Source organism: Chinchilla lanigera, unplaced genomic scaffold, assembly GCF_000276665.1.
Source record: "Chinchilla lanigera isolate Chin_1 unplaced genomic scaffold, ChiLan1.0 scaffold00037, whole genome shotgun sequence".
Classification (NCBI taxonomy): Eukaryota; Metazoa; Chordata; class Mammalia; order Rodentia; family Chinchillidae; genus Chinchilla; species Chinchilla lanigera.
The window spans coordinates 4,336,109-4,363,800 of NW_004955438.1; the positions used below are offsets into that span (position 1 = coordinate 4,336,109).

Here is a 27,692-nt window from a genome sequence, read left to right on the forward strand (position 1 = left end):
TTCTTAAAATTAAAAGAAAGCCAAATCCAAACTGAACATCCCAATTGGATGTTTAAGAAACAAAATTATTATTTATAATGTGCTACTAAATTCCCCTCCTCTGGTTATCACCTAACATCCAGGATCCCATTTCTTTTTACTGGCTCTGGGTCTACCTAAGCTCATTCACTCAGATCTTTCCTATTCTGAGCTGTCCCAGCCTAACCCTAATGTAGTGTAAATACAACTGAACCAGATCTACTTACAAAAGAGTCATAGTTGACTAACTAAAGTCCATACTTGAACTTTTCCTTTTTTGAATAGTGGCATCTCATTTTTCTTAAAAGGCAGACATCCTGGCCTTATAAATTTGTGACCATTTTCAAATATAGACTAAGGTCTTTCAGGAAAATATTAAGAAGGAGCTCCACTGAATTTGTGATTCTACTTGTAATTCCAATTAATGCTAGAAAACAAACATGTTTAAAGTTTATGAAGGAAAGGGTACAAAGCAGGGTCGAAACTCTTCAATGAGGTAGCTCAGGGTCAGTTTTCAACATGAACAAGAAACATTTTGTAATCAAAAAGACTAATGGGTGATATGCACTGATGATATGCAAGAAAAGAAGATGTTTTTAAAAAGTGCTTTTGAAGACACTGGGTCAACCAGTTTTAAGTGGAAAGTCCCACTAAACATTCAGTCTCCGGTTACTGTTTATGCTTAAGTTTTTAAAGCTATCACCATGCAGTGTACTTTAGATTGATAATTTAGATCTTCCAAGAACACGAAAAAATATAAAAAGTTAATGGGTTTTTAATTCACCTAGTAGAAATTTTAAAAAGGTGATTTGTCATTTCTGATCTGACATTGCTTATGGGCATGGCAACTCTAGAAGAATTATGGTAAAGGATATGGAAAATGAGAGCGAGAGGAAATTGGTTTTGAGGCTTCTTAGGTGTTGCATCAACATTCTTTTGTTGTTGTTTGCAGGCTTTATTGCCCTATTCATATTTATGCTTGTCAGCACATTTCCCTTGGCTACATTCAAAAGGCAGCTGTTCATCCACACTCCCCCAAAGAATAAATATATCAAAGCCAATTCTTGGCCCAGAGACATGATCTGATTTCTAGAAGAGATGCCAGCTTCCTCCCTTTAAGAGACTCACAGTCTGTTACTTGGAGCCAGGTAGCACACGTATTTATTTTTAAATTAACTACTAGTATATTCCAACAGCAAAAATACAAAGTAGGATAACCAGTCCTGCAATTTCAAGGCTCAAAGCACCCACGAATACAGTTATTTAAACATCTCTATGATACTGAGTATCTATAATCACTTACAATAGGAACGATCAAGACTCTTTCCCAGAAACTTGTAATAGGTACAACCAACGTGGTACCTAGTGAGGAGAAGAGGTATGGCTGATCAAGAATTTGAAACAGTAGAGATATTGACGGAGCCTGGCCCAGGCACTATATGAAGATGTATTTGGATAATGGACTTCCGTGGGCAAAACCGTATTAGCCGTAAAGCTTTTCTACCACCCAGATGAGGGTTCAGTTCTCAAAGCACCAGTTTCAGTTACAAGACGCAAGTGATGACAGGTCACGGGGAGCAGACTGTTCAGCGATATCTCTCCCTCTGCCAACTGGCCCACGTGAACAGAAAGTGCGACAAGCATGGCCTGTGAGCCCTAGAGGGAAGGGATTCAGAGCCACACTAAGATGGACAAAAGGAAAGAGCCCTGGCAGGGGCGTAGTTTCAAAGGACAAAGTTACTGAAATGGGACACCTTTTCATTGAAAATAACCTTTAAAACTAAAAGCAAAATCATAAGGTACACACAAGTCATAGTTTAGCTGGAGAAGATGAAGAGAAAAAAAAGTAGCAAGAATTAATAAAAATTTTGTTCTACACCAGAAAAGGAGTAAAAAATAAGCAGATTTTAAAATGTCCCTCTGAATCAAAATAATTTACCTTAATACACACTACCATGTCTTCTCTTTTTTTCTTTTTGTCTTTTTTGGTACCAGAAATCGAACTCAGGGCCTTGTGCTTGCTATGCAGGTACTGTGCCACTGAGCTACAACCCCAGCCAGTAATTTCTTATAGGTTTCTATTTTCCTTTGGAGTGTACACTTCCTGATGGCATGAGGCCAGACAATATAACAAGTGCACCAAAATCGTGTTAAGTGAAAAAAGATATACACATGGCAGTATGCAAGAGAGAGATCATAGCATCTTTGCCATCCCATAGCTTTCCTTCATGTAAGGAACCTTTGTGGAATCTGTCATTTTCCAGTCTGCTAGGTTGAGAATTTTCCCACTTTAAAATTTTAAAATTATCATACCAAGTAAAATAAAAAGATTTGCCGAACTAAGTAATTATGGCATTACAACTGAAACATAACAATGACATTTAAACTTTAGCCAGTAGAATAGGTCAATACAAATCTGTTACACTGGAAACTATGGGGTCAGGTATCTCATTTAGTGGTATTTGTTTTTTAAAAAATTCCAGTGAAACTATTCTGAACAGTGACAGCACACATTTTCCAAGTCAGATGTACAATTATGTGACAAATCAGCACTACTTATGATTTTTCAATTATTATGATGAATTCTAACTACCCATTTCCCTTATAAGGGATTTTAAAGACCTTACTGAAGTATAACCCTAACCTTTCCTGGTACCCAGAGCCTTTTAATTGCAATGTTCCCAGAACCAAATGGCTTGTGTTAATGGTTATGTATATCAGAGACTGCAAATTTGAGGTATGTTGGAAATGTTTATAAATGGGTAGGTCGGTCTTTTATGCACACTAAAAATACCATGAATTATCAAAATTATAACCTCGTGAGTCTCTCAGGAGTTTACTTTTCCCCTCTTTCTTTACCTATCTATTCTAAGTCTCTGAAAGATAAAACAGAATGTGTGAGATATGAAAAGGCTGAAATAATATTATGGAGCTCACAGCACTTCAAGTACTTCATCCCTCTTTTGTCTTTGTAAAATACAAAGGCTTCAGTTTGTATGTATTACTTGAATTATCGAGTCAACGTATTATGTGTAAAAATATTTGTTGCTTACTGTATCAATGAGATTAGAAATATACAAATTGCATAACTGATAACCATATAATAACTATTAAACTTGATTGTCACTTTCTATATGAGACTCACTTGCCAATTATGAAGATGAAATTATTTTTATCAGCTCTTATGATTGCAGTGATAAATCTGGAGAAGTTTGAACTAATATAAACACAAACATATACTGTCAGTGAAAATATAAATTAATATAGTCATTCTGTTAAACAGTGTGGCAGCTCTTCAAAACATTAAAAATAGAATTACTACATGATCCAGCAATCCCCTTACTGGGTATATGTATCAAAAAAAAAAAAAAATTCACATGTCAAAGAGACATCTTCACTCCCAAGTTTACTGAAGTACTGTTCTCAATATCTAAGCAATGGAAACAACAAACATGCCCCTCTATTGATGAATGGATAAAGAACACACAGTACATATACACAGTAGAATACTATTTAGCCAAAAAAAAAAAGAAACTCCAGTCAACTTGAACAACACAGAAAGAAAAGAAGATCTTTATGTTAAATTAAATAAACCAGGAACAGAAAACAGGTAATACATGATTTCTTATGTGAACTATAAAGAAACTGATTTCATACAAATTTAGAGAAAAATGGTAGTTTCTAGAACCTTGGGAGAATACAGAAGCCAGTGGAGTAGGGAAAGGTGATTGATGGGTACTAAGTTACAGTGATAATGGTAATAAATTGTGCTGTGCTGTTGTACACTAGCTAGGATGATTACAGATAGCAATTATATAGTATACACTTCAGGGAGCTAAAAGAAATGATTTTGAATGTTTTTACCATCAAGAAATGACAAATGTTTCTGGAGACAGATATGCCTGACCTAATTTAAGCATTCATTATACAATGTATACATCTATTAAAACTACACATCTACCTCCTTAACATGTACACTTACTACATTTTTATTTCTATCAAGACATAAACTAAATTTAACAGTAAAAAATACAGTACATATAATATTTAGGTATAGATAAACACATGCTAAGTTGCAATTTAAAAGAGTTAACAAATCATTGTCATATTGAACAGAATGCTTCAGCAATACATTGATTAAATATTTTTATCTTTAGACAATATGTTAAGTATACTTAACCCTTACAATAGTCTTCTGAGGAATTATCATTATCATTATTATTATTATTATTGCTATTATTATCCACTTCAAGCGTAAGAGGAAACTGAGGGTCAGGAATATAACAGTCCCACAGGAAACAATCCAATTAAGTCAGCTTTCTTAGCACTATTATCCCTAGCACAGTTCTCCTTAGACACAAAGAATAAATTTTACCTAAACTATCAGCTTGCCATAAAAAGGCTCTATTGGACACTTTTAGCTGTCACTTATTTTCTATAAAAACTTACATATTCTCATCGTTTGACTTATTCATGTCTTTCCACAGACCCTTTAACTCATGTAACAGGGGAAAGCCAGGGCAGTGCTAAACATTAAAGAACCGTCAGTGAAGATCTGATGACTGAATGAAAGTTCATTTGTCTGAAATTGGCTGAGTCGCCAAACAAAATAGAACTGGGGGGGGGGGTTTAAAAATGGCGCCATTTTGTACAGAAAAAGGGAGAGTATTAAATAAAAAGTGCATCCCTACCAGAGAAAGCAATGGCTTCCTCATGTTCTGCTCCATTTCCAACAATGCCACAGCGTTATTACATCTGTTGATAACTAAAGAGTCTACTGGCTGGTTGTGTCATTACTGTCATTAGGGGACCATCGTAGATCTTACAACCATCATCCACACACTTTAAGGACACTTTAAAGCTACAGGAGATTGTAGGCAACCATGGATAAAAGAAGAAGTTATTCTAGTAATGGTTCAAGGTCATCAATCTGTTTTTATTAAAGACATATCTCTGTTTCTGAGAGAGCCTAAATTGACGTCTGCATCTGAACAACAAAATTAGAGTAAAGTATTTTCAAAGAAAATATTTATATACTTGAGAGCCTAAACTGTGGACAAGAACTACAGGTACAGTGCTAGTTAAATGCAATTAATCAGTACACTGTGAATATAAGTTGGTATGGCCCCTTAAAAAGATATTATAAAATTATTTTACTTTTTCTTTAAAACAGATTTTTGCTAGGCATTTGTGCTTCAAACAACTGTACATATTAAACAAAGCAAGTAACTTTTTCTCATAAAGCACTGTGCTTTATAGTTCAAATTTTTTTAGAGTTGCCTCTCAACTTTAATTAATGAGGTACAAAAATGATCAGAATAATCAACAAAATATGAATGTAAAGTAGTGTTGATGAGGGTGGATAAAATTGCTTAATGGACCAAGAAACATTAATTGCTTAATTATACAGAATACATTGAGCTGAAACAATATCATTCAGTTTCTATCAAATTTTCTATGAGCGCAGAGAGCTTTCTGGTTGTTTAGACAAATGCTTTTTCCAGATTTGGTAGGATTACAGAATTTTTAGATATGAGCAACATGATCTCAGATGAATGTGTGAGAAATATACCAGTGACATTTCAAATAACCCTAGGATCACAGCATGTTTGCTGAAATATTAAAAAACTGGCTGATGGAAAGTGAGCACATAACTTATTTGTGGGCACTAAAATATTTAGGAAAGTTAGATCAGTCTGTGTCATGAAAAGTAGCTGACTTAAAAGTTCCCAAGTGGTAAAACTGATTATTTCTGTTTAGACTAGAAAATATTAAACAACTTTTTGAAGTTTCTTCAAGTTTTAGTCTATATTTAAATTTATCCATAACAAATAATATTTCATTTTAGAGGTAGCTGATCATTGCACTCATTTTTAATTAATAGCTTACTATATCATTTTAAAAATTCAGCTACCTTTGAGGGATTATTATTCATGGTGACCTTGCTTTTGAAAAAATCCAGATAAACTATCAAGCCTTAGCTCTAATTTGTCCACTCAACATTCTAAAGCCATGAATCCAGGCTTTAATTTGACAATGTGCAGTTAGAGAATTTGCAATACTGAAAAGAAAGAGAAGCAGGGGAAAAAAAAGAGTAGGTTATGTAACTACATTTCATAACTTACAGAGTATCTGTTATTTATCCACAGATAATTATTAGATGACAGATGATGAGGTAGTATACTTTTTTAATCACCTGAGAGATGAAATATAAAACATGAGATATGCCCTAAACTAAAAATAATCTCATATAGGTATTAGGGTCTACACTAATATTTATACCACCATTGTCCCATAAGAATTCCTTTTTCCTTTTTTTTGTGGGGGGGTTCTGACATTGGGAATCGAACTCACGACCTCAGGCTTACCAGGCAAGTGCTGTGCCACTGAGCTAAATACCCAGCCCCATTTTTTGTTTTTTGGGGGTTCTGTTTGTTTGTTTGTTTTTCCGGTACTGGGAATCGAACTCATGACCGCAGGCTTGCCAGGCAGGCGCTGTGCCACTGAGCTAAATCTCCAGCCCTGCATAAAAATTTCTATAATAGAAATATTATAGATCTAAGCTGTTGACAGAGGCCACTAGCTGCATGTGATGACTAAGCACTTGAAATGTGACCAGTGCAACCGAGGCACTGCAATTTTAATTCTGAGTCACAGGCCAGTGATTTCTGCACTGCAAGTGCAGTTCTGTACTTCTCTCTTGCCCTCCTTGATGATGACAGTCTTGAGTATACAAAATGAAAAACAGGAGAATTCTATCACAATATTAGGTTTTGTTGCTGTAATAAACAACCCCAATATATGAGTGACTAAGATTACTTTATTATACTCCACACAAACTTCACAGCAGGCTCCAGGCAGAGAAGGCTGTCTTTCTCTAGGACATTGTGAGCCTGATGACAGAAAAGAAGAGAGAAACTACAGGCTGCAATTGGCTTTTAAAGTTTCAGTTTTAGAGGTAATTCATGTAACTTCCACTCAGATTTTACTGGTCAAACCCAGCATGACCTCTCTCGTTTTCAGTAGGATGGAGCCTGATATCACATGGCCTAGCCGGTCTCAACAGGAACAGGTCATGTAAGCCTCCTTCAGAGAGCAGCAGTAAAAGCTCTAAAATAATACAATCTACCACAAAAATAAAATTTTCATCTCAGTGAGTGAATATGGTTGTAGGGCACTTTGCTTTACACTGCGCCCCAGATAGGATATAAAATGTTCATAAATCTGGTAATAGGCTTTTTCCCAGTCTCTTTTCAATAATAATAATAATAATAATAATAATAACAACAACAACAACAACAATCATAATAAAAACATCAGCAACCAAAATAGGAAGAGCAGCAGCAGCAACAGCAACAGCACTTACAGAGCATCTCTTCCATACCAGGAGCTTCCTATGTGTAACTGCACAATTCTTATATGAGCTTGGTGAGGTTGGCATCATTTGCCTCAGTCCCTTGCAAGACAGGAAGCAAGGTCCCAGCCCGAGGGCTAAGAAATTATCACTCCTTTGCCTGGCATAAGGCTTGTTCACTATTATCTCAAATGTCAGTATTTACAGGCAACTCCGAAGCCAAGTTTAGGTGCTAATCTGCTACACTAAACTGCCTAAAGCCTAACTCTACACGTTCCAGATCCTTGACTGCCCCAAGGTAGCCATCACACACATCTACCCCAAACAAGAAGATACTAAATCAATTTTCTTACCGCCTTTCTTAGAAAATATGAAATTCTGGAGCCTACTTTCCCCTTCTTTGCTGTTCAGCTTAGAAGACGGGCTGATACCAAATACCGACAGTGATCCAGGTCCTAAAAACTAGAAATCAGAGATGAATCTAGTTTAGCAGCCCTAAAAAGACAGTGAGGGGATAGACCCAAGACATTCTCACAGCAGGCACTGAGAAAGAGCAGTTCAAAATCTATCCTTTGCAGAACCTGAAAATAACTGAATAACAGATCCTAAGGAATGACAACATCAAGGAGTTAACCAAGGTAACCAATTAAGTAGTGAGCAAGCTGGAAAAGAACTATTAGAAGAATATAACCAGTAAGCTCATTCTGTAGCTAAAGAGTTTACAAAGCAAACACAGGAAGTCAGGGTAATGAATATTATATTGCATTAATTATTCAACGCATTAGGCCCTCTGCCAAACAACTACTTACAACTGGTCTACATTATTTATTTTCACTTAAGATATGAGGAAATTGAGGCTTTAGAGGGAGAAATTCATTGCCCCAATCACAAAGTAAAAGAGATGTTACTGAAAGCTGGGTCTGGATTCGGATTCAGGTTCTTAACCTCGAATGTTAGGACAATTAAAAAAAAAAAAAAAACATATAAAGAAAGAAAGAAAAGCCCTGCAAGTTGGGAGGAGGAGCTGCCCAAATCAGGACTATGTGGTTTCTCAGTTGACTTGATGCTATGAAACACTTTCTTATGGTAATTTCCTTTCCAAGATAATAGAATCCACTCTAAAAACACCAATCAATGATTACATTGATTTTATTGATATATTCTCAACCTTCTGTTCATAAGTATAAATAATGGTGATACAACTGCAGTGCATCTCATTAATGCAATGCAATGTTAGATATTGTAGCCTAAAGTAGGTTTACTTTAACTAGAAACCAATGAGCAAACAGCCCTGCCAGCAATAAAGGTCTATAAGCTGAGAACATGGGAAGAATCTAGTAAAGCAGATTTGCTCTCATAGCACCCATATTAAAAAAAAAAAATCAATTCGAAGTAGGTTTTAGGTCACATTAATCATATGCTGCCTGGGCAGGATTTCCTTTTGTTCTTTACAACTCCTTATATTCATTACCCTGCTTTTAAATTGTTTTAATTATCAATAATGCCATGTGAAAACAGAAACTTTGAATCTGTGAACTAGAATGTTCACTGTAAGCATTTTTAAGTCTCAAGAACTTAAAGAAATGTGGCCCCTGCTCTAAGGGTCACACAGACTATACCTACATTGTGTAAGTAGATAACGGGCCATTCTGCTTTACACAGCTAAAAATCAGTTGAGTGTGGGGTACAATACTGAAATCTGACCATATTTTAAAGCAAATAACCCAGCATTTCCTGATCACACCAACAGCTAAAACTACCAATACTAGCCTCCTTAAGGCCAAAGAAAAAGAAGATCCAATTAATTGCTGATGGCTAGGGGACACAGAAGTTAATTAACTTGGGAGAAAAGCCATAAGGCAGAAATAGGGAAGAGAGAAGACTCTAGATTTAATAGATTTTCTCAGCTTCAGTTCTCACCCCTTTACTGCCAGGCACTGTGGCCTGTGATGGGGATCTTCTAACTCGTGCTATCATGTATATATTGTTAATCTTTGTCAAAAACAATAAAAATTTCAAACTCCATAAAAAAGACAGAGGACATATTTTGCAGGTTAAACATAATGAAAATGTAATAGAATATAGGCAATTTTTTTTCTTCAAAAAAAACTAGAATCAATATCTAAATGACTTCTATTTACTCCCTAGTCTCTCCTACAGAGAAATTAATACAGTAGAGACAGGCCCCTATGGAAAGATTCTTTTAAGAACAAAATTAAGAGAGAGACTTGAAAATCAAAATGGCTAACAAAATATACCTTTTTCTGTTATGTTCATTAAAAAGGCCCAGATTCATAAAATGACAGACATGAAATAGAGTGTTTTAAAAGAATACACCTATGCCTGCACAAGTAACCAGAAAGCATGCGATAGCCTGACCGGAACAGGCAAAATTACTGTAACTTTTAATGTATGTGGACTTGGAATAATGGAGAAATAAGACAGGAGCAAACATAATCTTTTGAAAAGGGCAGAAAAGAATTGTATTTGAGGAATGGGCAATTTCAGAGCTTTTCCATCAGCAATGTAAAGCAATTATTAAAGAATCAGGAGAGGTCAACCACCAGGATAGTTAATTTTACAACACCATTATGCCAATTCACTCAAATTTGCTTATTATGAGCAGCATATGGCTAATATGTGCCCCTAGGAAAAATCACAAGCAATCCTTTTAAATAAAACAATAGTATGACAAGAAAGAAGGAGAAGCACAGATTAAAAACACAAGTTCTGCTGACACTGGAGGAAGAAAAAAGGTACCAAAGTTCCTCGCAGCAGCCTACAGGCCAGGGCAAAGCCTAAAGTTTCTCCATAGCACACAGAACTCTAACAGAGACTCACTGACTTGGTTCTCAGGTAGAATATGCAGGACTTGCTCATTTATGTCCCTCAAGAAGAAAGAACATCTGCAGAAAATCACAGACCTGGTCACATAGCCTTTCCCTCTTCTAACCAGAACCACTATTCCTGTGAACTCCAGTGTCTCAAACACATACTAAAGAGAAATCTAGCAACAATGAGGAAGATATTTACATTATTCTCATTTTTACTATTAGGAAATTGAGGTATACTCAACTTAAATAACAGCTTAAAGTAACAGGTGCTATGTGACAAGTTGGAATTTAAACCCAGGCAACATTTTTACCGAGCCTGTGAATTTAACTACATTACACAGCGTCCTTTAATGAGAAAGAAAATGCACTAATGTCCTCTAGAAATGATAGTAAATTATAAAGCAAAATGAGGTAGAAATTAAACACAAATTTTTATATAGAAAGAAATATTAGGAAATGAAACACTACATAGTTATTCAAATAAAAATGAAACATACGCGATAAATTCTGGACAGGACAAAGCAAATTAGAAAACTAGAAAAGGAGAAGCACTGAGAAACTCATTTGGAATGCAGGGCAGAGATAAGAGATTGCTAAAAGAATAACATGAAAGGGCAATTATGTCACATGAATGACAGATTGAGACGTTTTAATAATTGGATATTAGGAATTAAAGAAAAAGGGAATAAAGTAAATGTTAGACACATGTAAGATGAAACAATGGCTCAGAATTTTCTCTGATTTTACATGTGATAGAGTAGACTATCAACTCGATTGGCTTGGGAACTGTGGCGGGCACAAGTACACCAAACTTCTGGATGAGTCTGAGAGGGTCACAAAGGCACAAACTTAGGCTCCATATCTGGTCAGCTGCCCCTTTCTATCTTGTGTGGCTTCCCTTCTCTGCTCACAATTACAATGGACTAAGCAGCTTGGCGATTCCACACCCTCCCACCATCATGCCTCTGTCTCGAGGCCAGCAGGCTCTGGACTAAATCCCTAAAAATCATAACCCACATTAAATCTCTCCAATTTTATATTGTGAGTGTTAGGGCCGGGGATATAGCTCAGCAGCACAGTGCCTGCCTGGCAAGCGCAACGTCCTAAGTTCAATTCCTGGTACGGAACTGGGAAAAAATTTTAGCCAGCTGCCCTCAGACAAAGGACTTCTATCTAGGACATATAAAGAATTAAAAAAAAATCAGGCCCCCCAAATTCAAAGACCCAATCCAAAAATGGGATCTGAGATGAATACACACTTCTCTAATAAAGAGATATTAATGGCGAATAAATACATAAAAAAAGTTCAACGTCATTGATCATTCGAGAAATGCAAATTAAAACAACACTGAGATTCCATCTCACCCCAGAAAGAACGGCTGTCGTCAAGAAATCAACCAATAACAAATGCTGGAGAGGCTGTGGGGAGAGGCTACTCCACTGCTGGTGGGAGTGTAGATTGGTGAAACCACTGTGGAAATCAATTTGGAGATTCCTCACAAAACTAGGATTAGAAATCCCATTTAACCCAGCTATTCCCCTTCTGGCTGTTTTCCCAGAAGAATTAAAGACATCATACCACAGTGATATATGTGCACCCATGTTTATAGCAGCACAATTTGTTATAGCTAAACCTTGAAAACAAACCAGATGCCCATCCACTGAGGAATGGATAAAAACGTTGTGGCATTTTCATACAATGGAGTATTACTCAGCTATTTAAAAAGATAAACTCAAGGCTTTGGTAGGTAAATGGATGCAACTAGAGACCATACTCATAGGTGAAATAAATCAGACCCACATGCGTAAACATCATATTGCCTCCTTGGTGTAGGAATCTGAAAGACTAGGTAAAACTCAAAATGTACAATAGATGATAGGAAAGGGAAAGAAATTGCTCAAAAGTAAGGAATGACTGGGATGAGGGGAAGAAGAAAAAAGAAAGAAGGAAGGCAAAATATAAACATATATATGAATAGCTGCGGTAACTGTATTGCAGATGTCTCATGGTGTAATGAAATGAACAATTCATGATTACAATTTTTTATGTTCTGATCAATTGTACATGTTTGTGTCTGGTGGTCTGAGCAACGGATGTGAAGGTAACAATATGCAAGGGAATACAATGGTGAACTCCTACCATCTTGTCTAGTGAAACTGTGTAATATCTCTACTGTTTTATTGAAGAATTATTTTCTTGTTCCTTATAATGGTTTGAGCAATCTTTCATTCTTACATCTGGTCATCTGAGAAATGTAGTTGAGGATAGCGATATGTAGTGTAACAACCACTGTTGATTCATATTATTTTGTCTTAAGACTCTTTGAATGTTCTTGTTTTGATTTGTTTATGTTTGTGATACTGGTATGCTGCTATCGTTCTATGTCTTTGCTTGTTTCTCATTTACTACTCTCTTTAAAATAAAAAAATAATAATAATAACAAATAAATAAATAAATTGTGGGTATTGAGTATTGTCTGAGTGACAAGAAAGCTAAATACATCAAGATTTCCTGAAAGGAGTTAATAAAGAAAAACCCCATATCAGTTTATCAAACTGAGATCAGAAAACATTGCCCCAAAAGTTAACATTTTAAAGAATACTACATGTAGACAGAAAATGTACAAAAAAGAAAAATAAAGTAGAATTAGAATGACAGCAGTTTTCTCTCCAGGAACAATAATTTCTATGAGATAACTATACACTATTAAAAGAAAACAAGTTAGAATTTAGTATTCAATCATGACTTTAACACTGACTCATATATACTGTCTCTTCTTAACAACTGTACTACTCCATCTACAGACACAAGACCAAATGACTAACTGTAGACTATAAAATGAGAAGGCAAATGACATGGCCCCCTTCTGAGCAGAAGCTTTAAGTAACACTTTAGGTCTGGGCCTTGGTCTTTAGTCTTTGCTACAAAATACATGTTCCAAATTGGGACTGTTCTACCCTGATTCCCACATTGAGCACACACAAGCGTGTAACCTACACTCAGATGTAGCATAGTCAAAAAAACAGATCCCTTTTAAGAATAAAAAATAGCGCTTGGTTGTTAAAGAGCAAAATAAAAATTTCCTATATATACATATACTAGAAACTTTACTAATCAAAAATCCTCAACTAAAGAAAATAAAGATCAGGAAAGAAACTATCAGTTCAGAGAAAAGGTATGGAATATAAGAAACAAAGCTAACTTAAAAGTAAAAAACAAAATGATATTAACTACTGACTCCAAAAACAAAAACCCACACAAATTCATTATTTATGATTCTTTCTTGAATATGAAATGAGTACCTTTGAAAACATAAAAGAAGGAAAATGAGAAATATAAAAATTGTTATCAATTTAATTCAGGGCAAAAAAAAGAAAAAATGAAAGACAACACAAACTACGTAAGAAGATAGTAGAAATAAATCCAAATACATTATTAGGCCCAATAAAAACAAAGTAGACCTACCTCTTAAAGGCATAAAATTTGAAAATGAAAAATTGGTAAAAATTTGTAAAAATCCTACCTAGTGCAACACAAAACAAGGAAACTGCAAGCCAGGCATGGTGGCACATGGTGGTAGCACGGATGAAGGGAGTAATAGACTTAAAATACACACCACAAAGAAGACTTAAAAATAATGAATCTGTATAACTAGCAACAAAGAGTCCAAATATGAAAACAAAAATGTCAGAACTACAGAAAAGAAATACATCTACCCACAACATTAATTGGGAATTTTCACATATTTCTATCAAAAATAAACAAATTGAGCAGTCAAAAATTACAGTAGACTATAAACAGGAATATATATGGAATATGCAGGATGTATATCAAACCTCTTTTCCCCTAAAGAACTGCACCCCTGGTTTGAACAACACATTTGGCACAATAGCATTTATGGATAAAGTTTCATGCTCACTTAGGCTATTTATTGTAAGAACTGAGATAATCAAATTCAATTCAATTACTTATTTTGTTCCACTTTCATAATAATTCTGGAAATTAAAGTTTTATCAGCATTAACACAACAACTAAATTTGGGGGAACATTCCTATAAATTTGGCTTTATTGTAACTTCTCCCCTCCGCTTCACTGAATAATGGTTTATACACTGAAAATTTTGCATATTTGAGGTATAAAAACTGGTGTTTTGTCTTAAGTACATCTTGTATAATGAATTACGCTATCAAACTAACATATCCATCACCTCACATTTACCTTGTGTGTGTGTGTGTGTGTGTGTACATTTGTATAGAACATAGAAATTGTAGCATTTTCTTTTTAATGATGCAGTATTAATCCATTACATATATTGTGAAAACTCTCAGAATCAAAATGGAGTAGTTTCTGTGAATCTTAACAAAAGCAAAAACTAAACTAGAAGGGCCAGGGATTTAGTTCAGTGGTGCAGCACCTGCCTGGCAAGTGTGAGGTCCTAAATTTGATTTCTAGTACCCTCTCCCAAAAAAAGGAAACTAAGAGGAGATTTTTTAAAAAGTACCTATACATGACTGCCTGATAGCATCTGCCATAAAATCCTGCACAAAGGCCACTATAACCTTATATAAAAAGTACTTTTACAAGGACATCTGGCCAGCAACTCTCAGTTTAACCTGGCTTTGACAACACTCTTTATATTTATTAAGAGTTTTCTTTCCTATTAAGCAGTTTCTCTCCCCTTCATAATATCTACTGTACCTTTTAGTTTTACTTACTCTTTCAGATTCTTAAACTAGGGAGACAATATGCTGTTTACACATGTGGGTCTGATTTATTTCACTTATGAGTATGGTCTCTAGTTGTACCCATTTACTTATAAAAGCCTCAAGTTTATCTTTCTTTAGAGCTGAGTAATATTCCATTGCATACAAATACTACATTTTCCTTATCCACTCCTCAGTTGATGGGCATTTGGGTTGCTTCCAAAATTTTGCTATGACAAACTGTGCTGCTATGAGCATGGGTGCACATATGATGTTTTAATTCTTTTGGGAAAATATCCAGAGGGGAATAGTTGGGTTAAATGGGACCTCTAATACTAAGTTTTTGAGTAATCTCCAAACTGATTTCCAAAGTGGCTGTACCAATCTATGTTGCTACCAGCAGGGGAGAAGGGTTCCTTTTTCCCCACAACCTCTCCAGCATTTGTTATTGATTGAGTTTTTGCTAACAGCCATTCTTTCTGAGGTGAGATGGAATCTCAATGTTGTTTTAATTTACATTTCTCGAATGACCAATGCTGTTGAACTTTTTTTATGTATTTATTTTCCATTTGTATTTCTTCATCTGAGAAGTGTGTACTAATCTCAGATGCCCATTTTTTTGTACTGAGTCTTACAATTTTGGTGGCCTCATTTTTTTTTTTTAATTCTTTGTATGCTCTAGAGAACATTAATCACTGTCTGAGGGACAGTTGGCTAAAATTTTTTCCCATTCATGGGTTTTTTCACCCTGTTGGTGATTTCTTTTGATGGACAAAAACTTTTCAGTAAGATGAGATCCGAGTTGTTGATTCTTGGAAGTATCTCCCATGCAGTTTAGTTTTTGTTCATGAGCTCTCTGCCTACCCCTATGTCTTCAAGGTTTCCACCTACTTTCTCTTCCAGTAGATTTAGTGTTCGCTTTTAATATTTAGAACTTTAATCCATTTTAACTGTAGCTCAGTGCATGGTGATAGACATGCGTCTAGTTTTAGTTTTTGGCATGTAGAAAGCCAGTTTTTCCAACACCATTTTTTAAAGAGGCTATCTTTCTTCCAGTAAACATGTTTGGCCCCTTTGTCGAAGATGAAGTGGCTGGGTGTGTTTGTAGTTATGTCTGCACCATCTAATCTGTTCCCTTGATCCTGAGGTCTGGTGTTTTTTTTGTTTTGTTTTGTTTTTGGTTTTGTTCTTGTTTTTGCTTTTGTTTTGCAGTAACATGCTGATTTTATCACAGTACCTTTGTAGTATACTTTCACATCAAGAATTGTGATGCCTCCTGCCTTGCCTTTGTTGCCCAGGATTGCCTTGGCTATTCTAGGTCTCTTCTGGTTCCAGATGAATTTTAGTATTTTTGCTACATCTATGAGGTATGCTAATGATATTTTGATCAGGATAACATTAAATCCATACAAAAATTTTGGAAGTATGGCCATTTTCACTATGTTGGTTCTTCCTATTCTTGAGCCAGGGATATCTTTCCATTTTCTGATATCCTCTTCAATCTCCTTTATCAAAGTACTCTAATTTTCAATATATAAATCTTTTATTTCCTTGTGAGATTCATTACTAAGTATGCCATTTTTGGGGGATGCTACTGTGAATGATGTGGTTTCCTTAATTTCTCTCTCAATAAGCTTGCTTGTGTACAAGAATGCTAATGATTTTTGGGTATTGACATTGTATCCAGACACACAAGTGAATTTGGTCATTAACTCTAGGAGTCTTCTGGTGAAGTTTTGGGGTCTTCTATGTAGAGTATCATGTCATGTGTGAATAATGATAATTTCACATCTTCTTCCCTATTGTTATTGCTATTGTCTCTCATCTAATTGCTCTGACTTATGTTTCCAGAACTATGTTGAAAAGGAGTGATGATAGTGGACATTCTTGTCTGCTTCCAGATTTTAGGGTGAAATCTTTAAGTTTTTGCTCATTTAGTGTGATGCTGGCCATTGACTTGTGATGGCTTTTATCAGATTGAGGTAAAGACCACCTATTTTGTAGGGTTTTTATCATGAATAAGTACTTAAGCATGTTCTGTGGGCTAGTATATGGTCTATTTTAGAGAACGTTCCATGTGCAGCTGAGACTATGTATTCTGATGATGTTGGGTGAAAAATGCTTAAAACATCTAGTAAGTCCATTTGTTCACAGGTTTGGTTCAGTTTTATTTCTTTGCTCATTTTTTGTCTAGGTGTTCTCTTTGTGACAATGAGGTATTGAGGTAGTGATTTATTTATCCCTTGTCATCGTTCTTGGTTTGAAGTTGACATTGTCTGCAAAAACGAACTGCTATTCCTGCTTTTTTCTGGGTTGCTGTTGCATCCAAGATTGTTTTCTACCCTTTGATTTTTCAACTTCTTTTTGTGTTAAAGGTGTTTCTTTTACACAGCATACTGTTGGATCTTCTTTCTTGATCCACTCCACCAATCTGTTTCTTTTGATTGATGAAGTGAAGCCATTTACATTGATGGTCACAACTGATATGTGTGGCTTACCTTTGTCATGGTATTTTCCTGCTGTTCGTTACCTGCTTTTCCCCTCTTTGATTGCTTGCCCTGCCTGGTGGTGTCTTTGTGCTGTTGTTCTTGGAATTATAGTCATTTTTCTCTGTCTAGAATATCTTTTAGTACCTCTGCAGCATTGGTTTGCTGTTCATAAATCTCTTCAGCTGTTCTTTGTCATGCAAGTATCTTATTTCTCCATTAATTTTGAAAGATAGTTTTGTAGAGTACATCAATCTGGATAGTTTGCAGGGTACAGCAATCAAGTCTTTCAGGACTTGAAATACTTCAAGCTCTTCTTGACTTGATGGTCTGTGTTGAGAAGTCTGCCATGATTCTAATGGGCTTCCTTTCTAGGTGATCTGTTTCTTTTCTCCAACAGCTTTTAATATTTTGTTCTTACGCTGAATTTCTGGAATCTTGATTATTAAATGTCTTATACTTTTATTTTGTTCATGAATGTTTGGAGTTCTAAATGCTTCATTTAGTTGTATGTAAAATTCTCTATGCACACTTGGGAAGTTGTCTGCCACTATTCCTCTGAAGAGATTTTGATGCCACTTGTGCTGTCTCTAGCTTTCTCATTGACCCCAGTCAATTTTATGTTATTCTTCTTTGCTTCATTTGATAGCTGCTAGATTGATTTTTTCATGGTCCCTTACTATTTTTAAGATATCTTTCTTTCCATTATCACTTTCTGTAATGCTGTCCTCAAGATATGAAATCCTATCCTTTCCTTTGTCCAACCTGTTGCATATACTTTCAATGGAGTTTTCAATCTCTTGGATTTCTACTTGGATCTATTTCATGGATTCCATCTCTTTCCTATGCTGAGCATTACTTGTTTCCATCAATTTTCTAATCTCATCTATTCTTTTATCTGTGTCTTCTCTCTTTGATTTTAAGCATCAGTTCTTTCTGTACCTGAGAGATTATTTTCTGCATAACCTGGTCCACTTGTTTTTTCACTTCTGCTGCTATCATTTCAGAAAGTTCCAGTGTTTGATTTCCAATTTCATGTATCTTCTTGAGTTCTGAGCTTGTCCTGGGTGGGTTGGCAGTCTGGGCCTTCATTTTGCTTCTGCATCTTGTCATTTTCTATTTTCTCTCTTATATTTTGTTTTCTATGTTGATACTTGCCAGTTTCCTGACATATATAGATTTATTGCTAGTATTTATGTTTCCCTAGAGATGTCTGTTCTTCAGGGATGTCTTTAAGATGTAAGCTATCAAAAGGCCCTTACTTCCCAATTTGTAAAGGATGCAAGGTTACTATTTGCCTCAGCTCCCAATCTTTTGATACTGGGCTGCGGTGGTGATTATGACCTCATACGGCACAGTGTCATCATACAGGGGAGAAAAACTGTTTATAACATGTGTGACATCCTAGCTAAAGTAGTATAGTTAGTAATAACAATAGTTTCAAGTGCAGCTTGACTACTGATGAACTATGGTAACCATTAGCCTGTAACCTCTGACCATGAAAGTAAACTGTAAAATTATGTAACAAAATCAAACATATACTATGCACGTGTATGCAGTGATTTTCCCCTTCTATCGGGAGTGGGGGTAAAGACGGTTAGAGAAGAGACTAAAGTGGTGAGTGAGGTCAAATAAAGTACTGTCAGGGCTGGAAATTAACAGATGATTACCCAAGTTTTGGGAAACTAGAGGACACAGGAGGGAAAGAATAAAATAGAATACAAAGGAATAGTCAGAAAGGGGCAGAGACAATGTTTACTCTCTTGAAAGTTTAAATTCAAGAAGTAGTTGAGGAAAGAGAAAATGAGTCTATAAAAGAGAATGAAAAAAAAGGGTAAGAAACCTACATTGAAAATCCATTTTGTTTTTAAAAAGTCTCACGGTTCATTAACTTTGGTGCACATATTCCTATGCAATTCTCTGCTATTCCCAGCAAAATGTTCTGCTATTCTCAAATATCACTGTTCTTCGGAAGACACCTCTCCAACTGTTGTATAATTCAGGCTGACAATATGTACCACAATTTTTGTTCATTCACCTGTGAATGGATGTTTAGGCTGTTTCCATAGCTAGAATATTATGTTTAATGGTGCAGTGAACATGAGAATGAAGCTCTTTCTTCAACATACTGATGTTATGTTCTCTGGATAAGGGAATTGCTACACTCCACAGTAGCTTTTTTTTAATTTTTGGAGAAGTCCTCATACTATTTACCATAATGGCTGTATCCATTTATATTTCTACCAGCAGTAAACAAAAATTTCCATTTCTTCATATTATTTCCACAATTTGTTATTTCCTGTCTTTTTGGTAATCTTATTCCTGACATATGTGATGTCATACTTCATTGCAGTTTTGATTTACATTTCCCTAAATTTCAGCGATTTGTCATATATCTGTTGGCCACTTCAAGGTGTTTTGGGAAAACTTTCTATTGATTTCTGTTGCCTGTTTTTATAATCAGGTTTGTCTCTGTTTTTGTTTTTACTTTTGTTTTCCTATTGAGATGTGCACATTCCTTACATATTTTGGATATTATTCTTTATCAGACATATAATTTGCAGTTATTTTCTATGATAGCATATACTGTCTTTATAATTTTGTTGACTGTGTCCTTTGTTGTACAGAAAGTTTTAGTTTTATATAATCCCAGCTGTTTTTTTTCTTTTTGCTTATCCTCTCAGTGTCATATCCAAAGTTTTGCCAAGAGCTTATTCTTTATATTAACCCTAAGAGCTTTAAAGTCTTTCATTCATCTTGAGTTTTTTTTTTTTTTGTATTATGTAAGAGTTCAATTTTATTCTTTTATATGTAGACATTTAGTTCTTCCAGCACCATTTATTCAACAGACTCTTCTTTGCCCCACTGTGTCTTTCTGGAACCCTTGGCTGAAAATGCAGGAGTATAATTTTTAACTATTCATGCTATTCCATTAATCTCTGAGTCTATTTGTATCAGTACTATACTATTTTGATTACTGTAGTTTTATAATCTAGTTTGAAATCAGAAACTGTGATGTTTACAGCTTTTTTCTATCCCATGTTTACGGACTAGAAGAATTAATACTGCTGAAATGTCAACACATTCAACAAAGAAGACTAGAAGAATTAATACTGCTGAAATGTCAACACATTCAGCAAAGTAATCAAAGTAGTCTACAGATCCCATGAAATTTCTATGAAAATTCTAGTGATTTTTTTTTACAAAAAGAAAAACTATCCTAAAACTTTATGCCACCACAAAGTACATCAAGAAGCCAAAGCAAATTTCAGAAAGCAGAACAAATTATCACAATATACTGTATTTATAAGTACCCCAGATTGTAAACATTTAGACAATTTATATTCAAAATGAAAACTGAGACTTTAGGAGCAGAGGGACATGCACACTTTAGATCTGTTATAATTTGAGGAATTCAAGAATATTCAAAAAGAAAAATTTTCAAAATAACCAGTAAAAATAAATGCATAACTAGTACAAGACTATTATATTTATACAAGGTCTTTCTCCAGCAAAACTGGAAATGGTATTCTGTACTACAGTATTATTATTGTATTGTTTAGATGTTTTTGAGAGAAAAATTCTTAGCGTTCTCTTAAATATGGAAAAGGAACTATGCTATTGCTCAAGGATATTCCTGCTTTGAGTGCTTCCTGTTACTCAGATTTCTACAAATAAAGAGTACCTTAATATAAACACAGAAAATCTGGAAAGAACATAGTTACAGCACATGATTATTTAGTTGTGCAAAAGGCCTGTAATAAAATGGTATGAGATTAAATGCGTCAGTGTATGTAACCTACAAAAGTGAGAAAACACTAGATATCCACTGGTATTATAAAACAGCAAATAGTTCTATAAGCTAAAAGCAACCACACTTCATCTCTCAGCCATCAGAGCTTATACCTATCCACCCCCATTTTAGTTCATTTTTAAAGAGCTAATAAAAAACAAAATTATAAAGAGCTATTAAAAAACAAAATTATAATTATAAATTATTATTTTTAAAAGATCAGTGAGATAAATTCTATACTTTTTAATCTTTCTATAACTTTGATTCACTAGCGGTGACCTGGAACTATAAGAGAATTTTGTTGCTTTTTTTTTTTTCATTACTTGTAACTTCTACTAAACCAAAGAATCCTCACTTGAGCCAAAAGTTCATTAGAGGAATGAACACAATCTTTGGGTGACTCTTTAGGACACTACAGATTATAATATCAAATAGAACCAGAAAGAATATACAGGTTTGTGACAGACAACCACTTCCAGTATTTTATCAGATTATCAGTTATCAAATATTTCACACGGAAAAGACAGAAAGCTAAACATTTTCAATAGGGAAATTGAATGTCTATAAAATCAATTATCTGTTTAAGTCTTTCTGAATTAAATATAGGGAACGTAGATTATAGATCATTTCTCTATACTTAAATGGATTGGGTTGTGGGTAAGTGTACTATATTATCAGAAAATCCTTAACCAAATGCTGAGTTCTGTTGTATCCCCATGAGTTACACATGGTTTGTGATTAATAAAAATACAACAAGACAGGCACATTTAGAGAAGAGTATTGAACCTGAACTCAATTTAGTCATTCTTTAACTTGGTGTCATAGAACAAAATCACTATCTCTATAAATAACACAGGACCAAGAGAATTTTCTATTGGTTATAAGTAATTAAAAGTTAAAATCCCCTCTTTTGTGCCGAAGAAAAATATGCGAATAAACAGAACTAAGAAGACAATCTACTGTTAGCAAACTAAGAAGAGTTGCATATCTGAATAATTCAAACTAAAATTCACCACTCTTTTTGCCAGTGGCTTAAACTGAATGCTTTATTTTAATGAGCTATAGAGAAGGACTGATTGATTACAGGGAATGTTGCTTTACAGTCTACTGTTCACAAATCAGTGACCTCCTTACTGTATTGTCGATATACAATAATCTGTTTTCTCCTTCTTGATTTTTTTGGGGGGAGCAGAAGGAACAGTTGGGGGAGGCTATATATCTTCAAAATTATTCTCACATATCAAAACTGACAGGCTTTTGAAGTTTAAAAGCACCTTTCACAATGCCAGTTTGATAAAAGCAAACGTAGAGATTTACAATTAGGAGATGACCTATATGAATAACGACCTTGAAGTCTAGTGTGCCAATTGTAAATTGCAGAGTTCAAGCCTATTTTTCTGGAAATATCAATAGAACATATATACTAGTTACTGGATGTAAAATAAGTCTATAGAATTCATTACATATAAAGTTACTCACAATAGGAAGAAATTGTTTTTAAAATAAGCTTCATAAGAAATATAAGAAGCCTACTCTCTGAAGTTTACATCAGTAACAAAGGTTAACATATCAACCAACAAAATAAAGCAGACAAAGTGAACAGAAAACATGTCCTAAAAATGGAAATGCTAACACTATACTCAGCATAGTAAAATATTTATGGAAATTTCATTTCTATAGAAAAGCCAGGTAGATAACAAACAAATAAATAAAGGCAATATTCACCATAGAAGCCAAAACAACTTGAATCGCACATACTTACCGTTCCAGTGCTTGTAAGTGACACTTTTCTAAACGCCCTGCTTTTCGCTGCCAGGTACACAGTGCCAGTGCATGCCCATGGAAGTCACGTCGGGAGTGTTGCTTATTAGTCTATTTCTCCAACATTTCCTCTAACCTCCAAATCAATTGCTTAGGTTCGTTTCATAGAGCACAAAATGCTTTCTAATAAGCAACGCACATTTTCTAATTCAAAAGTACTATAGCATCCAGGAAATACATTTTATTAACATAAAAACTAAGCAAAATTCTAAACATATCCCTTTTCTGCATAACCTTTCCATGTGAGTTTATGAAATTAAATGAATTAAGAGAAAATTATCGATGGCAATTTAATCCCTTTTCCTCAAAATAATTTGCTTCTCAGCTCAAGGTTAAATAAAATTTATGTTGCAAAGGGTTTTATATTTAAAACCAAAGTGTGATGTGAGAAATCTTGGTACAGACAAATAAATATTTGTGTGCTGCAAGGCCAATATAACATCCCTTCTTAAGCTTGGACAGTTTTCCACCTGGAGTCTATTTTAGAAACATGACTGAAAATAACAGGGAAATTTGTAGTCTTAGCAAAAGTTAAAAATTATCACTTCACTGAAAGATTTACATAATTATAAACCATTTTAAAAACTGTTCCATTCTGAAACTATAAAAGACTCCTCCATGATATTTGTTTGTATAATTAAAGGAAGCCAGAACGTTCATTAAAGCAAATATATTATCATTTCTTGCCTTAGTAAAACTATTTTTCGTTAATGAGCTGATAAGTATTGTAAAAATGCATTAAAGCAAAAGAATATCACACTCAGTATGTAAAATTGCTTAGAAGCTACAATTCTGGCCCACCACTGATTTTCCTGAAATAGGTACGTATGCCTTTATTTTCCTTTATTTCTTTTACTTTTTTTTTTTTAAGCAACAGAAAGCTAGAAAAGATAAACTCCTACAAAGTCTCAGAAATTAATAAACTCAAAAGTATGCTATATTTCTACAAAAAAACAAGAATTAAAAGATTCTGAATCACTGGTGCTTCATAGGAAATAGTATATTTGGCAAATTCTGAATCAGTTAAGTAGAGAAAATAAACAAGTTTCCAAAAAAGAAGTCAAATCACTTTGCTTTACCTAGACAGAAGTATTTTTAAGAAGTTTCTTACTAATTCTGTTTTTTTCCATTTTTAAAAGTTCACTTTTTGGCATATAAAATTGGTGAAGAGCAAGATGAATTAGAATAGCTGGGATCTCATATTGGATTTGACATATATCAATTGTGTGATCTATGAACTTAATTAAATAAATCAAAGAACAATTGAAGATTCCTAAAAGTAAATATCCTTGGTGTACAATAAACAGTCAAGAAACAATAGTTAATGTAATTATTATGCCTGCAATTCATTACCATCATTATTCTTATTATAAAGATTTCAGAGATCACATCAGAAAAATGTTCCGCTCTTCCTCATGAAGAAATGAAAGTACTATGCTGAACGTCTGTGATGCATCACATGATTGCTGCAAAGTATAATGAAATGATCTGAAAATATTTAACCTCCAATGCAAAACATTTTAATATAGATTATATAAAATTTATAAGATCTTAATTTTTTCTGCTTATTACTGACATTTTTTAGTGAGCTTTCAAAAAATCTCTCAATAGTTTTAAGAAAAATCATACCAAAAAATGTGTGTATATACATTTTATATTTATGTATGTATGGAGGAATAGAAGAAAAAAAGCAGTATGTCAGCCTAACTTATGTTATTTCCCATATTTATACCAGTACTGGGGTACTTTTATTACAAAGAAGCCATAATCACAAATGGCTCACCCATCAGAGGTCTTCTTTAATAGTTTTCTACATAAAGTGACACAAACATCTTGATCCATTCTTTAAATGCAATATACAGTTATGGTTTTCCACCAATGTGTAAGGATTCTAGTACGTATAGCACATTACATCTTATTTAAACCACAGGCACACAGTAATGATCAAGTAGTTAACCTCAGTCCTCCTTACTAAGCTATGAATTATAGCCATTTTGCTTTAATGCTGTAATCACAACTCCTTTTAACCTTCACTGATCCTTTGCATGGACTTTTGTATTTTAATCATTCATTCTTTTTCCCTTATTGAAAATTTCAACATATACAAAAGTAGAGGTTATGAGAAAATGGCTTGCTATTCACTGTGTTAAGGGACATTTGCGTCTTTCCTATCTTGCTATTATAAATGGTGATTCTATGAATACTTTTGTAAGATATGATTCATTAGATGTAAGTTGTTTTGAGTAATATGTAAGAGTAAGAAGACTGGAAATGTCATGTGACTATTAAAATATATAAAATAATAAAAATATTTTCAAGAGAAAATCAACAAGTTGAAATTACACAATTTATGAAACTGGTAATCCATATCCCAGCACATTACTAAATAACATGTAAATTTATGCTAAAGGGAATAAAATAGGATTTCATTGAATTATCAAGTTGCAATTACATTGTGTGTGTGTGTGTGTGTGTGTGTGTGTGTGTGTGTGTGTGTTTCGTTTGTTTATTGTACTTATGTGTCTTTTCTTAAAGGTCTAGAAGTCTTGTCCATTTGTGACTGAATTGTTTCAGTTACTGATTTGTAGGAACTGAATTACTCTCCATAGTAATCCTCAGTAAATTAAATTTAAGAAACAACCTATAAACCTGAAACAACTTATAGAATTGGAACAAATATTTGCAAACCATATATCTGATAAGGGGTTAATATACAGAATATATGAAGAACTACAAAAACTCAATAGCACTTTTCCCCTTGCACTGCTTCCTGGCTACCATGAGATGGCATCTTAAGTTAACATGCCCAGGAGACTTCCAGGAAGACTGCAAGTGGTAAGCAACTGCAAATCAGCCTCTCTGAGATTTGGAGTCCAGATACTGGAATATGGAAATATGGGGAAGAGAAGAAGAAAGTGGGAGCCTCGGACCCAGCAAGGATCTGGAGCAAGAATTTTAGCCCATGCGGAGAAGTGAAGAGAGGGACCTCAAAGAGGTGGCAAATGGTGCTTTTTCCCTAACTCCAAGTTCATGGTGTCAGAGAGGCAGCTCAAACCTAAAGAGGCACAGTGACACAGGTGACTCCTTAAATCTCCATGGAGAAACACCCCAGTGGAATGGAGCAGTGGATGCTGCTGGCTGTAGTGGCTGGTGATCCCCATTCAAAGGTTCCCAGAAAAAGACGACAGGCCGGTCAACACTTTAGAAAAGGCCCAACTCAACCCAGGACTCAGAGCATCAGTGGGTTGGCTCCATCTCAGGGCTCCCAATGTCACGATGAGGTGCAGCTGTGGGAGACACCCAGGATCAGGGAGCCAAGTTCAAAGCAACAGCAAGGGGTAACCAGAGTTTTGTGGGCTAAGGAACTCAAGTCCCAGCCTCCCAGTCAAAACCCAGGATCAGTGGAGGTGAAAGCACAGGCTTTCTGGGAATATCTGACGCCCTGCTGTAACTCTACCGCAGGCTTGCGAGATCAACCACATGGATCTGGGCTCCGCCTGCCCCCTTTGTCTACCAGTGACAGCACAGGCATGCCCTGAACTGTATAGTTTTTGTTGTTGTTGTTCTTTCTTCTGTTCCCTGCCTTTCCTTCTTTCTTGATTGTTTGCTCTTTTTATGAGTGTGAATATTAATTCTAGTTTTATTTTTTCTTGTTGCTTTGTTTTCTTCTTTCACTTTCTTCCTTCTTTCCCTACTATCTACTTCTCCAGGAGCATAATGCTTACTTTGTCCTTCAGCCTTGCTTCTAATCTCTTTCACTTCTTCTATTTCTCCATTTTTTTCCTCTTACACATTTTAAATTTTCTCCCTTTAGCGTAAAATCACTCTGTTGAGAGGATATTTACTGTATACCTTTGGTGTTTCTGGTTTGTTTTAGAATTTGTTATATAACTACAAATCTTGTTCATAAGGTTAAAGATGGCAAATTACCAGATGCCACAGTTTCTCATTTTCTAGGCTGTGCTTGATGCTACTGTTATTACTGACTTTTCCCTTGTAAGCCAAGGCTGAGATAACCTGAGTGGCATAAACAACAGTATAAGCCAGAGCCAAAGAACAAGAGTTTAGGCCAAAGAGACAGCAACTCCTAACGCCCGATAAATTGAGGAGGCAGGATCTTGCAACAGACTCAAAAACTAGTTACACATGTTCAAATATAACATGGTTTCTCTGGTTTGAGAAACCAAAAGTGTAATAAGGACCAAAACGTATAAGAGATATTGGGAAATGGAAGGAAAATATTCAAAGGAGAAGGGGAACAAGGAAAGATGGAGGAGGGAAGAAAAAAAAGCAACAAGAAAAAAATAGCAGGAAAACATGGAAACAAAGCTTTTGTGAATAAGGAGGGGAGGAGGGGTTGAAAGGACAGGAGGGGAATGGGAAGAACAAAAGCAAGATATATCAAGTACGGGTACAAATTCTTTATGAGGAAAGTTATTATTACATATATTTAAATTTTACCAATAAAATAAAAATGAATGAATGAATGGCTGGATCTGTTAAAAAAAAAAAAGGAAAGAAAGAAAGAAATGAGTGTCACAACATCAATAGACTAATTTGGAAAGGACTTGAATATCTTCACAGCATAAAGTATTCCTGCTCATAAACATGAAATAATTCACTGCTAACTTCCATGTTTTTTAAAGTATTTAAAACACTCTTAACATTTTATGATGTATATA

At 34.8% G+C, this 27,692-nt stretch overlaps 1 protein-coding gene across 1 annotated transcript in view; it reads right to left on the reverse strand.

Annotated features, from left to right (window-relative positions):
• Cep128 (centrosomal protein 128kDa) overlaps positions 1-27,692 on the reverse strand; it is a 407,188-nt gene that overhangs the window by 141,537 nt on the left and 237,959 nt on the right. The window lies entirely within an intron of this gene.